The 13,931-nt window shown below is 38.1% G+C and overlaps 1 long non-coding RNA gene across 4 annotated transcripts in view; it reads left to right on the top strand.

Annotated features, from left to right (window-relative positions):
• Nucleotides 1–13,931, top strand: part of LOC111091430 — a 37,991-nt gene that overhangs the window by 11,788 nt on the left and 12,272 nt on the right. For 2 of the 4 annotated variants that reach the window (XR_005374408.1, XR_005374410.1), the window contains exons 3-5: nt 334–385; nt 499–625; nt 5,326–5,421. This is a non-coding gene — a long non-coding RNA (uncharacterized LOC111091430). Of the gene's footprint in view, nt 1–333; nt 386–498; nt 626–5,307; nt 5,422–13,931 lie in introns of all 4 variants that reach the window. The other 2 variants (XR_005374409.1, XR_005374411.1) reach the window with 2 other exon arrangements.

The following is a 13,931-nucleotide window of genomic DNA, read 5'->3' as shown; positions in this document are numbered from 1 at the left end:
GGGATCGAATCCCACGTCGGGGTCCCAGTACATGGAGCCTGCTTCTCCCTCTGCCTGTGTCTCTGCCTCTCTCTCTCTCTCTTTGTGTGTGTGTGTGACTATCATAAATAAATAAAAATTAAAAAAAAAGAAAAAAGAAATACATTTGGTACTGGCCTCAAATAAAGCCATATGACACCCTATCCCAATTTTTTCTCACCTCCCAACCAACCAATATCCAAGGTCAAGGTATAATGAACAATTCATCTTATGAAAGTGTGATGCTCTCTCTTGACTATGAATCATGCATAGTCTTTTTCTCTCACTTGTAATTGTCCCTCTCTATTCCACCAGGAAGCTCTCAGACTTCAGATCTCAGACTCAGTTGGCATCTCTTTCTTTTGTGGTAAGACATGATACCCCAAATCTGGGTTGCCCTTCCTAAGTGCTCCCAGCAAGCCCTGTGCACCCCTTATCATCATTCTCAATACAGCATCTAATTGCATGTCTCAACCACAGTGCCATGTGTGGAAAGATGACAGCACCCTTTCTTGTCCTTATTACTGTTGCTGACAATGTGTTCTCAGGACTTCTCTGCTGAAAGGAAGACTAAATGAGTGAGTGGAGAGAGCTGGTGCTCTTACAGGTAAGTTAGTGGTAATTAAGCACTGGAATTTGCTGATGGAGTCCCTCAGATGTGGAGAATGGCCAAAAAATTCTGCAGTTTCCAACTTTGAGGTTTCCAGCAGATCTTTATAAATGAAGAAATGACAAATTTGGGTCACAGCAATTAAGCTGTATTTAAGTGTTTGTGTTAAACATATTAACATACCCATAATTGACAAAATGTTTGGGAAGAAAATATCAAAAGTCTAAATATAGGTCTCTTGAAGATTTTCTGACCAGATCCCCTTCCATCCCCAACTCCTCAACACCTTGTTCCATGAGAAAGATCTCCTGGGGATTCAAAAAAACACACCCCATCTGGGCAACAATGAGCCCATATTGCGTCTGAAAGCCCATAATTCCTCAACAGCCCCCTAACCTTTTTTGTTCCATATCCCAAGCCTAAATAAGCCCTAAGAAATGGTGACCCCTTCTTTTTAACTGTCTTCCTCCACAGTCAACAACTCTTGGGGGAAACAGGAAGCTGTCAGTAGTCATTCCCTTGTTAATAAGCCGAAGGACTTCCCTGCCCTACCTGGGACACCTCACCTGGAGAGAATCTATAGAGTTTCATATAGGAAGAGAGCCTGGGGCACCAAACAGTAGGAGGTGCTGAGGGGCTGGGGCTCCTGGGGCCCAGAGAAGACTGAGGAAATTTTGCAGCCTTCAGGGAACTTGGGGTAGCTAGTGGGGAGCTGAGCAGCTATGAAGGAGGCTACAGGAGCCTGGAGGGTCCTGAGTGAGCCTTAGAGAGCCTGAGGGAGCCTGTGGGGGAAGAGGATGAATCTAGAGGTTCTGTAAGTACTCCAGAGCATTGGGTCAATGGAAGGAGGGTCTGGGGAGAGTTTGAGGGCTCTGGGGGACCCCAGTGGGAAGTTGAAAGGGTCTAGGGGTAATAGGAAAAAAACTAGGGAAGCCTGAGGGTCATCGCTCCTTTTGGCAAAAGATACCCAATTCGATGATATTCAGTTTCTAAATTTAGACTGACATGACCTCAAGACTGACACATTTGCAGTGTTGTGCCCAATAATACCACCATCCGACCTTCAGAACCCGAATGTGAACATAGGCATCAGATAGGTCAGTGGTAGCAAGGATGTATTTGTTTCTGTTTTTATATTTTTCTACCTCCTGTGCCATCTGTTCCACTCACTCTTATAAGGACTAACAGTGTTGAAACCTGAGTGAACTGACACTGTATCTGTGAATTATTCCAGAGATAGTTTAGCGCTCTTTGTACTCAGCTATATGATTTTGGGACCTGTGCAAAGTGAAAATGTAGGGCCCCTTGCTCAAAAGTTATTAAGAATTTCAAGATGGCTGCAGCAGGACATTAAGCTTGTGAGGATCCTGCGCAACTGCACGTGTCACACATTTGTGAAGCCTTTCCGTTGATGTTCTCACCCAGGGTCCAGGACTCTAGGAAAATGCAGTCAGGTGGATCTACTGGTTGACTTTTATACCTTCTGAAACTTTGTTTTCTTTTTTCCTTAGGAAATGTACCAGGGTTTCAGTTATTCATCCGTGCTTGATAATGGGGTTATCCCATTACCTTTCTCTCCTTCAGTCACTAGTCAGCCACAGAGAAAAAGGTTCAGGGATGCTCAGCAGAACCCTATGGCAGAAGGTGTATAATGTAGTGGTGAAGAATCCCTATTTTCAACACAGGTGTATTTCAACTCTTAGCAAATGGGGTTTTGTTTAAGATAGCTTAAAAACAACTTTGATACATGTCTTGGCCATTATTTCTCACAACTGAACCCTTTGGCCAAGGCAGATCAAGGCCAGGGCCAAATGTTAAGTGAATACCTGCTAAGTCGTTGGGCTGGGAATCCAGGTTGATGATGAAGTAGCTAACAGCAGGAAAGAAAAAAACAGTTGAGGAAGCCAAAAGGGAAAATTCACTTCTGGCACACTTCTAGTCACCATCCCTACATGGCCATGGAGTTTGTAAATAAACAGGTGCATAAACTAAAATCAGGCAATTAGCTGCCATGCTGACTACCGCTGCTGCCCTAGGGCTAAGGTAATGTTAACACTAGTTTAAACAACAGGAGCTGCTATCACTGGCTAAATGTGTTCACTTCTGGAGTATCTTCCTTTTTCCTTAAGTCTTTAAATAGATGGATGGCAGAGGTTTGCTCTGAGTTTTATAACAAAGTCAGTTAACAACTTGAACAACAAATTGACTGCAAAACAAAACACTAGAGGATACTAGGGGGGATAGCCGAAAGCTAATATTGCTAATATTGCTTGGGTTTTTAGAAGAGACCATTTACATTTTAAAACCCTGGTAAATAGAATGATTTTTCTTTAATCACAGAAATTGCACAGAGACTGGATATTTCAGGGTATTTCAAATAAGCTAACACTTCAGGATAAATACTGATATTCTTCTCTGGTGCTCATTTTCAAACGATTAAAATTAGAGATGAAGTTTTGTGGTTTGATATCAATTTTTTAAAATTCCTTTCAGTTCATCACTAGGCTAAAGAAATGTCTTTGACAATGTACAAAGTTTATATTTTAGCCACTATTTTTCTGTAAAGTTTAAAGAAAGTATTTAATGTATAAGGTTGGGGAGAAGAAATATAGGAAAATAGTCAGTGATGAACTAACATTAAGACCATACAAACTTGGGGGACACCTGGATGGCTCAGTGATTGAGCATCTGCCTTTAGCTCAGGGCATGATCCCGGGTTTCTGGGATTGAATCCCACATCCCTGCAGGGAGCCTGCTTCTCTCTCTGCCTATGTCTCTGTCTCTCTTCCTGTGTCTCTCATGAATAGAAAATTTTTAAAAATTAAGATCATACAAACTTGGCATCATTTAAGTATTAAAATGACACCTTAGCTAATTTAATTTTCCATATAGAATCTCTGGTTATGGATCAATGTCACAGTAATAACTGAAGACTTTTCATAAAACACATCATGTTTCAGGAAAAACTGAGTTTTCAGAAGAGTTGTGAGGGACTTGAATAGTCATGAGAGTTGAAATGTGAAGACAGGGGTGTCACACTTAGAGAACTACCAAGGGAGATCAAGGTGATTATCCTACATCATCTTCCAGATTATTGTTTGAAGTTAATGGCCACAAGGAACTATGGAGAGAGGTTATGTCATATCGAGAGACAAGACTAGGGTTCTTACCCTTGTTGGCTAAGTGTGTAAACTTAGATACATGATTTAACCCTTTTCAGCCTCTGTTTGTAATTTCTAAAATGAAGATTGTGGAGGCTGAGAAAATTAAGGCCATTCCACTTTAAGTTCAGCGTTAGCACAAGTACAGCCATCCCAGGCCCCAGTGAATAAGAGCTGAACTTTACCTTACTTCAGTTACAGGAAGAAAACAGCTTACAGCTTAACGTCCTAGAAAGCCCCATATTAGAATAAAAACAGAGCCCAAGCCAAGGGCAGGAAGCCCCTATTAGAATAAGAACAGAGCTCAATGCCCTTGAAGGCCCCATATCAGAATGTAAACAGAACTTGAGGAATTCCTCCACCCCTTCTGGAGGTCGCCTAGACCAGCCCTTAAAACTAAGCTGAAACCCACCTCGGGGTCCAAGTCCCTGCTCCTCTGTGTCGGGTATACTTGGACCCAAGCTCGAGCTTGTAAATAAACCCTCGTGTTTTTGCATCGGTGTCGGCTCCTCGGTGGTTTCTCGGATTCGCGATCTTGGGCACAACAAAGATAATAAGTATCTTATAAACTTCTTTTGAGGGATCGAGCAAAATAATTTATGTAAAGTCCTTACAATGATGGTTAACACTATTATTATATGTTTTATATACATAGCTGATACAATTATATTATCTCTTTCCCAGTTGTTCTCCTTGATTATGCATAATATTGGGACAGGAAGGCTTAAAAAAACACTGATGCCTGGGGTCCGCACTCAGAGATTCTGATTTAATAAGTCATGTGTGGCCTGAGCATCATGAATTTAAACACTTTCCAGGTGATTCTACTCTGCACCCAGAGATGAGAATCCGTGCTTTGGACAGTAGATTTTTCATAAGTAATCACATTTATTTGCCTTCTGCAAAAAAACTCATCAACAGAGTCTAAGAATGGCTACTTGATCACTTCTTTCTAATGCTCATTTCTCTCTCTCTCCTTTTTTTTTTTTTTTTTTTTTTTTTTTTTTTGCCTTTTGGCATTAAAAGTACAAATGAAGAGTCAGTGAGGCCAAGGGATTTCAGCTTAGAACCTAAGGGTCTTTACAAAGACTCTACTTAATAGTAGAGTAGTAGTAGTGTTCTACTTAATAGTAAAGAGCAGAGGGATTCTTTGAAAAAATATATCTAATGTAGATGCTAAAACCATAAAATACAGAAGAGAATACCCATCATTAACAAGGCCAAATATATAATCCTCTTCTACCACCTTTTATTAATATGTTTTGTTTTGTTTTGTTTTTTTAAAAAGTCTTTCTGAGAGAACCTAAGATAATCCTTTATCTTTAATTCTGGAGAATCAGGAAGCTGTACACATTCCCTAAGGAAAATGACAATCATACTATACTTTCTCTCTTTCAATCTCTCTTCCTTCCTCTCCTTTGCCCTTTCTTTTTTCCACACTCTCTCTCTCACTCCCTTTTTATTTCCTTTTTCCTTTAAAAAAAAAAAAACAAACTTTTGTCTCTTTTTTTTTTTAAGATCTGACTTCTTTTCCAGGTGAAGAGAAAAGAATTTCCAAGTGAGGCCAATTAAAGTTGCCCAGATGAAGCAAAGTCCCCAGGGATCAATCAGAATGCCTACATAGATGAGAAAGTAGGAGCATGTCCTTTCTTTCTCCTTGTTAGAGTTTAGTTTCTGCCCTGAGGAATACTAGTTATTTATTTTCCATCAGAGAAAAGAATGAGCCCTCAACAGAGCTTAACTCTTTCCTATTTGATAAAAAATAAAATACCTACTTAAAATATAAAATATAAAATATAAAATTTTCACTCTAACCTTGTAATGTTTCTTGTTGACCTGTCTTTAGTTAACTATACAGAACACCTCATTCATTCAGATTCTACTAACTGGAAATTAAAATATGTTCACCAGAATTAGACCCAAACTTACAACCTCACCAGACATGGTGTAAAAGAGATTTACTAGGTTCTGCTTTAACCAGGAGATTAGATTTATGGATATTTTCCAGATTGCATTCTAGGGAACCCTACTGTTCACAAAAATAATTATAAGGAGTTTTGTGATGAACTTAATTTGGGAAATGGTGATTAATAGATAACCATTGCATTCAATACCCTCTGAGCTTTGGTGCTCAGAATGTAGCTCCCAGACACTGGATCAGCATAACCTGGTCATTTGTTAGAAATGCATGATCCCAGGCTCCACCCTGTATGAGTTCACTTTTACAAAATCTTCAGGTGATTCCTGTGTACATTACAGTTTAATAATCAGTACTTTGGAGGATCCCAATTCATAGTAGCATGTTAGTAAAAAAAAAATTTTAATTAATAATTTAAGAATGCCTTTTAGCTTTGTTTATCCACAGTTTAATGGAATTATTTGATTGCAGAAATGTAACTATTTTGTTTTTTGAAACAGTTACTACATCTTGTAATCCAAAACCTTTACATGTAAGGCATTCAGGAAAAAGCGAAGTCAAATTATTTCTAAGCTTCCTGGTAGTACTCATGTTTTGTTATCTTAAAAAGATGGTTAAAGGGATCCCTGGGTGGCGCAGCGGTTTGGCGCCTGCCTTTGGCCCAGGGCGCGATCCTGGAGACCCGGGATCGAATCCCACATCAGGCTCCCCGTGCATGGAGCCTGCTTCTCCCTCTACCTGTGTCTCTGCCTCTCTCTCTCTCTCTCTCTCTCTCTCTCTCTGTGACTATCATAAATAAATAAAAAAAATTAAAAAAAAAAAGATGGTTAAAGATATGTTATCTTCTTAGACAAGAAATAGTATGTAGGAGCATGGAGTGTCCCCTGTTAATGATATTGTTAATTTACATGGAGACTCTGGTCAGTGGTAAAGAGGCTTTTCTCTAGTTCTGTTTCCATCTAAAGTGGTAGCATCTGCAAGTGTGTGTGTGTGTGTGTGTGTGTGTGTGTGTGTGTGTTCACACACAGCCTTTAGCTTCTCCTGGTTTTATCCACCACACAGGGTGTTCTGAAATGGGCAGGCATGTCTCCCTTTAGCCTCAACATTAGTACTTTCTCTCTACCCTTCCCATTATGCCTGGATCTTCCCCATCACTTCACTTTCATGGAATCGCTGGAGCCACCTAAGATATTCCCCTCATACCTTCCAAATGCCTACAAGATTTGGGACATGATGGGTCTCATTCCCTTTCCAGTCCTAGGCACACAGGGCCTTTTCATATCCCTGCTGGAACAAATTACTCCAGTATTTTGTTTTGCTTTTTGGAATCTTTTGACCAAGAGCAGATGTCAAATCTGTTTCCATTTGTTGTGTCTCAAATTCAAGGACCTGTGTCAAGCTGTACTGAGAACTCTTTCTCAATTACTTGTTCCAGCAAAAGCACATGGTCTTCATGTTAGTGTGTATCCAGTGGGGGAACAGAATGGCATTGTCCCTTTTTGAAAAATGGGAACAAAATTTCATTGTTCTCTTTTGAAAGAACTATTTCTTATATTCATATACTATCATATAAAACCAAAGCAAGGTCTGCTTTTCAATCACCTATGTTTTGATAAGTTAATCAATAATAATTGTATACTTGTATGAATAAATACAACAGATTTTCAGTCTCATTTTATTTTACTGCCTTACAAAGGAACACCAAAATTATATATTTCAGAAAAAATAGATTTGACAATGTAGGGTGTTTTCTTTAAATTATTCCTTGAAAATAATCTATTTGTGAATTTCTTTTGAAGACAAGAGGACAGTTGGCTTTTACAACTCTTAGAATTTTAAAGTTAGTCTCTCTAGCAACAAAGCACAATACTGTATTTCTGAAAAACAAATGTATTCTTCTAGGAGTTAAGAAACTTACAAAGAATCTGTAATCAATCTTAGTCTTTAGATTCACTGAGGTCATACTATCTCCACCATGGTTTTAAATGCAGATTTCATTTCAAACCAACATTTTATAATATGTCTGATCTCTATCTGTGCTTATCAGTTTTGAGAGAATTTAGATTAGGTCAATCAGAGCAGACAAAATAATAACTGCCTCCTGGCTCACTCTAAAAAATATTCAGTGTTCAGATAAAAAACAACATTTTTCTCAGAAATTCTAATTTTTTAAGAGGTAGAAGTTAGACATGTTTATTTATGGCTTATTCATTCCAAAGAGTATTCTTAAGAATGCCCTTGCTGGAAAGATGTTAGGTCTGAGAAATGAAGAAGGGCTTGAAATCTCACAAGAAAGCATTTTTTAAGCTAGCAATGAAAGCTTTCTATGTTTCAAGGTCATTTCACTGTGGGAGGAAATTGATAGAGTCTAATTAGAGTAGAAATGCTATAAAGTCTGCTCAGTAGAGATGCACTTGGCTAGCAGTGAGAGCAGGAAGGAGTCAGAGGAAGTATATAAAATTTTCTCTTATTGATTTACATTTTGTATGGCCCAATGAATTAGATGTATGTTAATATCATCTATAATGTTTTACCGAAATCAAGTTATTAAAATACAAACTTTGGGAGTTTTCTTCTGTTTAGTTACTCATTATGAGTAATCAAACACTGAATTGTGGACTTAATTCCCATATGAACTGCCTCTTAACAAAACTCCAAAACAGACATCCCCTCAGAACTTGTTATGCAAAACACAATTGGCCCTACAGACATATAGGAAATGCACCTCTGGCTTGAAGTGCTTATAATTATAATTGCAAATAATTATCTATCAATATATCTTTTTTTCCTTAGGAAAATTTTAAATTTAATGTTTGTAGCTTTTTTTCTTTTTTTTTAAATTTAAACTCAATTAATTAACATGCAGTGTATTATTGGTTTCAGAGGTAGAGTTCAGTGGTTCATCAGTCTTCTATAAGATCCAGTGTTCATGGCGTCCTGTGCCCTCCTTAATATCCATCATCCAGTTATCTCATCTTCCCCCTTTCTCCCCCTAGCAACCTTCAGTTTGTTTCCTATGATTAAGAGTCTCCTATGGTTCGTCTCCCTCTCTGATTTCAGCTTGTTTTATTTTTCCCTCACTTCCCCTATGCTCCTAATGTTTTGTTTCTTAAATTCCACATATGAGTGAAATCATATGATAATTATCTTTCTCTGACTGAGTTATTTCACTTAGCATAATACCCTCTAGTTCCATCCACATCATTGCAAATGGCAATATTTCATTTTTTTGATGGCTGAGTAATATTCCAGTGTGTGTATACATATAAACACCACATCATCTTTACCCATTCATCTGTCGATGGACATCTGGGATCCTTCTATGATTTGGCTATTGTGAACATTGCTGTTATAAACACTGGGGTGCAGGTGCCCCTTTAGATCACTACATTTGTATCTTTGAGATAAATACCTGTTATGCACCTATTTCCTAAGTGGGATGGTATAATTCATGTTAGTGTTTATAAGTAATATGCTTACAAATATATAGATTTTTTTCTTCCAATTCCAGAAACTGATGGGAAATGGGGAAAATGAATATAATTTTGATGCCTCTGCAGTGTTCTTCTGTGTCACAAATAGTGAGAACCTTCTCTCTCTCTCTCTGTGTGTCTCATGAATAAATAAATAAAATCTTAAAAAAAAAACTTTACAAATAGTGAGAACCTGAGAAGATGCCTATTAATTAATAAAGCATCTTAATATATGTTTTTGGACATCCAAAAGTATAGTATGAGTAAGAAATGACGTATTACCAAATATATTCATGATAAACTATTAAGATGTTGATCGTATGGATTTTGCTAATAAACATTGTTTTCTTAGAAGAATACAGGGTTGAGTTTCCTGCCTGACTTTGTTATGTGTGTGTAGCACCTGCCTCATATCTCTAATTCCATGTAATGACTCGGCCTTCTTTAACTGGGGATATCTATAAGGGAATTTATGTGAGGTCTTTAAGATGCTCTGTCTCTACCCCTAAAAGAACACCAGTGAATCTGTTCCTTTGTAAAACCAGAGGATTTCCATTGCCATTAACTATTTAGGGTCAGCCTAAAGATGGAACAACCAATTTGTTCTGTTTTTCTCTCATCTCGTTTGCTTTCTCTTTCTCCTAACAAAAACAAAAACACACAGTTGCCTACAGAGCACTCTGTCTGTCCCTTTCCTAGAAAGAGGGAGAGTAAACTCCACTTAACATTGGTATAATTTATCAGAGGGATTCTGTTTCTATGTAGGCAAATTCTAAATGACATTAAATCCAAATTCTCTTCATTCAAGATCTGTCAGATTTACTGCCCATCCATTAATCCCACTAGATTTCATAGTGCTGTTTTATCTGCTAATAATGTTTTTTATGAAATTGCCATTGCATACTAGCTTTTTCTGTGATATCTGCACAGGAGGCAGATTTATTGTTCTTTACACATTTCTGTTAATATAGGTTTAGACTCTGATTCCATGACCCTTTAAAGTGAAAGGCAGCCTTCCAGGAAGAGGAAGGTTACTTTGTAAAATGATCTGAAATTTTGTCATGTCAGGAGCCTACAATGTGTTAAGATACTTCATGAGGCATTTGTTGCCTACAGTAGCATTTCACTTCAAAAGCACATTCTGTTAATACCATTTCCCATTTCAAATGGACTTCAACCAATATAGCATACAAGCTGTGGCAAAAGCTTTAGAAATAAAATGCGGTGATTAAGAAGAAGGTTCTAACAACAGAGCACATAGCTTCAAAACCTGTAGTTACATGCTGTGTGATCTTTGGTGAGTAATCACAACCACTGTTTCCTATGTTTAACGGGGAGACAGTGATAACACCAAGCTTGTAATGTGTATTATTCAAGTTTATGCATGCCTTCCATGTTAAATAGTGTCTGGTACACACTGAGCGGTCAATAAATTCATTTGCTATTGTAGATCTGGAAGAGATCATATGACCAAACTTCACCGTTCTGCAAATGAGTAAGCTGAGGCCCAAACATAAAATAACTAACTCACGTGTTTTGGCTGTCAGAATCCACTTTTACTTTCCCCTTGACTGAAGAAGTGTGAGTATAGGGACAATTTTGGCAGACCCGAGTTCAAGTTCCAGCTCTACCTTTCATTTCTTTTATGATGCTGTGCAAGTTCCTAAATCTTTTGGAGAGACTCAAAATGGTTGAGTAATTTATCGAAGGTCACACAACTAGTAAGCAGAAAACTTGGATTTCATTCAAGTAGGTCTGATTTTAAAATGAGTGTTTTGTCCTCCTACAATGTCAGGAAGTTGCTTTATGTAGCATGTCTGTACATATTACTTTTGGTCAATGAAGAAACAAGTTAAATGTCTCATGCCCTGTTATAGCAAATTTAGGCAGGGCCAGGGCTCAAACTGGAGTTGCTAAGCAAGCAGTTAATCTTCTTCCTACTAGTGGTTCTCAACCATAGCTGCATGATAGATTTACCTGGGGAGTGCATCTTAAGAATACATTTGCCTGGGGCCCCACCTCAGACTAATTATTTCTTCCTCATTCAAAGGTGTCAATATGAAGAAACACTAACCTTGACCCAAACGGTACAAAGAGAAGAGGATCATTTTGCAGAAAAAAACAAAAAACAAAACAAAACAAAACAAAAAAAAAAAACCAGCCACACTACCAGGTTGCTTCTAAATTAATTACACTCAGGTCTGTCCTGACACATAGGTGGCATTAGGTACCCAACACTCTTTAATATTTTTGGCATACTCTGCCTCAAAATATACACTAGTATCTATGAAAAAAAGCAGAAACAATCCTCTCAAGCCTCCATTAATTCTTCACTGATTTCTTATTTCTTATCTGGCTTGTCTCCTCCTCTAAGTTATTACATTCCACTTTTGGGTTAGTGTTACTAACAACTCTGATCATGCTATTCTTGTGTTGAAGAGCTTCAGTGATCCTTGTTGTCTACAGACTACAGTTAAGTACCCCTTATCCAGAGCTACCAAGATCTCTATAACTTGGTTCTAAGCAACTTTTCTAAACTTACCTGTGACAAACCCACCCTCGTTTTACATGCTTTAAAGAGACTTAAAACTCCATAGTTTTCTGAAAGTTGATTGCTTTCACCGTTTGTGGTTTTCCTTATGGCTTACACCTCTCTACTTGGTTCTTCCATTTACTTTGTGATTAAGTCCAAGCCATGTTCTGTTTTTCCTATCTTTGCTATTTATTCCTGAATGTAGAAATCCTAGTAAGGCCATTGAAACAGCACTCCCCCGAAGCTTTCACTGATGCCTTTCTCCTCTCAATAGTCCTCCCAAGATCTCCATAGCACATTTTCCAATCTCTCTGATGGAGTTTTTCTCTTTGTAACTTACATTATACTTAAGGGTAGGGACTATTTTGGATTCATCTTTATATCCCACACATCTCAAAACATAGTAAGTAATGGTATAGATATTTGAATTTTTCCTTCTCTCATAGGAAAATCTGCCACTCAGACTCAGTCCACATTGGCTTGGGGGGAGGGGGGGGACTAAGCCCTAAGGATGGAGCATGTGACTCCTTCTAAGCCATCCTGTGTATCCCATTCTCTAAGCCACGGTGATTGGTTCTAGGTTGGGTGCATGATATAAGCTGTTCATAGGCTAAATCTTAGGGATTTTCTTAGAACTGAAACCCATAAGTGTGTGGATACAGCAATCTTCTGGTATCCATTCTGCAGCAGTGAGTGAAAAATTGTCTCAAGTAACACTAAGAGATGAAGAAATGTTATATACTAGGGTCATATCTCAATCTCCTTCTCCAGATTAGCCTAAAGCTAGATCTACCTCTGGACCTTGTAGTTATATAGTATAAGGTGATTCGAGTTAAGTCTTCTGCACCTTGAAATCTATTCTGCACCTTGAAATCTATTAAAATAACTAATATGAGACATTTACTCAATAACAGCTAACTAACCAATCATCAGAATATACTGTTCATTCAACACTATCAAGATGGAAAAGGGGGGAGATTATGTAGTACATATAACTACCTCCTTTGATCTAATTGCCTAAATTTTAATTTTCCAAGTTTTGCTTCTTATTTTGGCCTAAAAGCTATAGTCCGCTAAAATTTATCCAACATGAGGTTACAGAATACACACGAGGATAGAAAAGGGACTCGTGTCCCTCTGTTTCTCTATTAACTCCACACAGGAGGAGTCTGTGTCCATTATCTATTTTGACTTTGCAATGTAGAAAATAGTGACACTCTCCTCCAATCCACTTAATTGTAAATCAGGATATTCGGTAAGGCTCTGAAAGATCAAAGATTTAAAAAAAAGGAGAAAGAGAAACCTTCATGTCCAGATCATGTTCCTTATCTTCAAGACAACTTTCAGCTATTTGTAAAAGTAAGAGAAAAATCAATGATAATTAAGGTCAGAGGAGAGGACCAATCAGACGAGTGCCAGTTTATCACATTTCGGGTACAAAGTGGCTATTGTTTACTCTGAGTCCATCATCTGTCTAGGGATGACAGCAAGTATTGTTTCCTCATTTTCACACACAGAACTGAAGTGGAGATACTGCTGCTAACACCAATGCATTTTGAGGAGCTCAAGGGCACAAGGATCATAGGTACCACTCGGGAAATCTTGGAGAGTAGAAAGAATGCTTGGATGGAGTGTTGCTGCAGGATCTGGGATGGAGGATGAGGAGTCCTACAGAACAACCAAGGAGGCACCACACTCTAAACATATTTATCACACAGCAGAAAAAAAGGCAAAGGAAAAGGAGAAGAGGAAGGTAGTAAAAAGTAAAGAAATCTGGGATGCCCCCAAATAGTGTCTTTTCTGACTTGAATAGGTGACCTCAGGTCAATTTGTGATAGAACAAACTACATCTAGCTTTACAAAGGTCTTGTTGAAACTATTGTGCACACACATTTATCCACTCAGGAAGCATGTATTTTTGCTGTACTATCCTTGTGTTGATGGTGGAGACAGATATTTGGGACATGTTAAAAAGGAAGCTTCTATTGTATATATAGAATGATAAAGGTGGAAACCTTGAAATGTCACTTCAATTACTGTGCAGATTCTAAGGGTGCCAAGAAACCCACACTTAGCTAATGGGTCTGATGTGTGACTGAGCTGAAAAATGGTCTTTTGAAGTTGTCAGTGAAGGAACAAATAAGTTGTTGTCCATGCATTGGGTCTTGTGTACCACTCACTAGCACCGTCCAAGGGAAATATTTGCAGGCTCAGAAAA

This window comes from Canis lupus, chromosome 20 (genome assembly GCF_011100685.1).
Source record: "Canis lupus familiaris isolate Mischka breed German Shepherd chromosome 20, alternate assembly UU_Cfam_GSD_1.0, whole genome shotgun sequence".
NCBI classification, from domain to species: Eukaryota; Metazoa; Chordata; class Mammalia; order Carnivora; family Canidae; genus Canis; species Canis lupus.
Note: the sequence above shows the minus strand (reverse complement) of the source record. Positions and strands in the feature narration are given on the sequence as shown.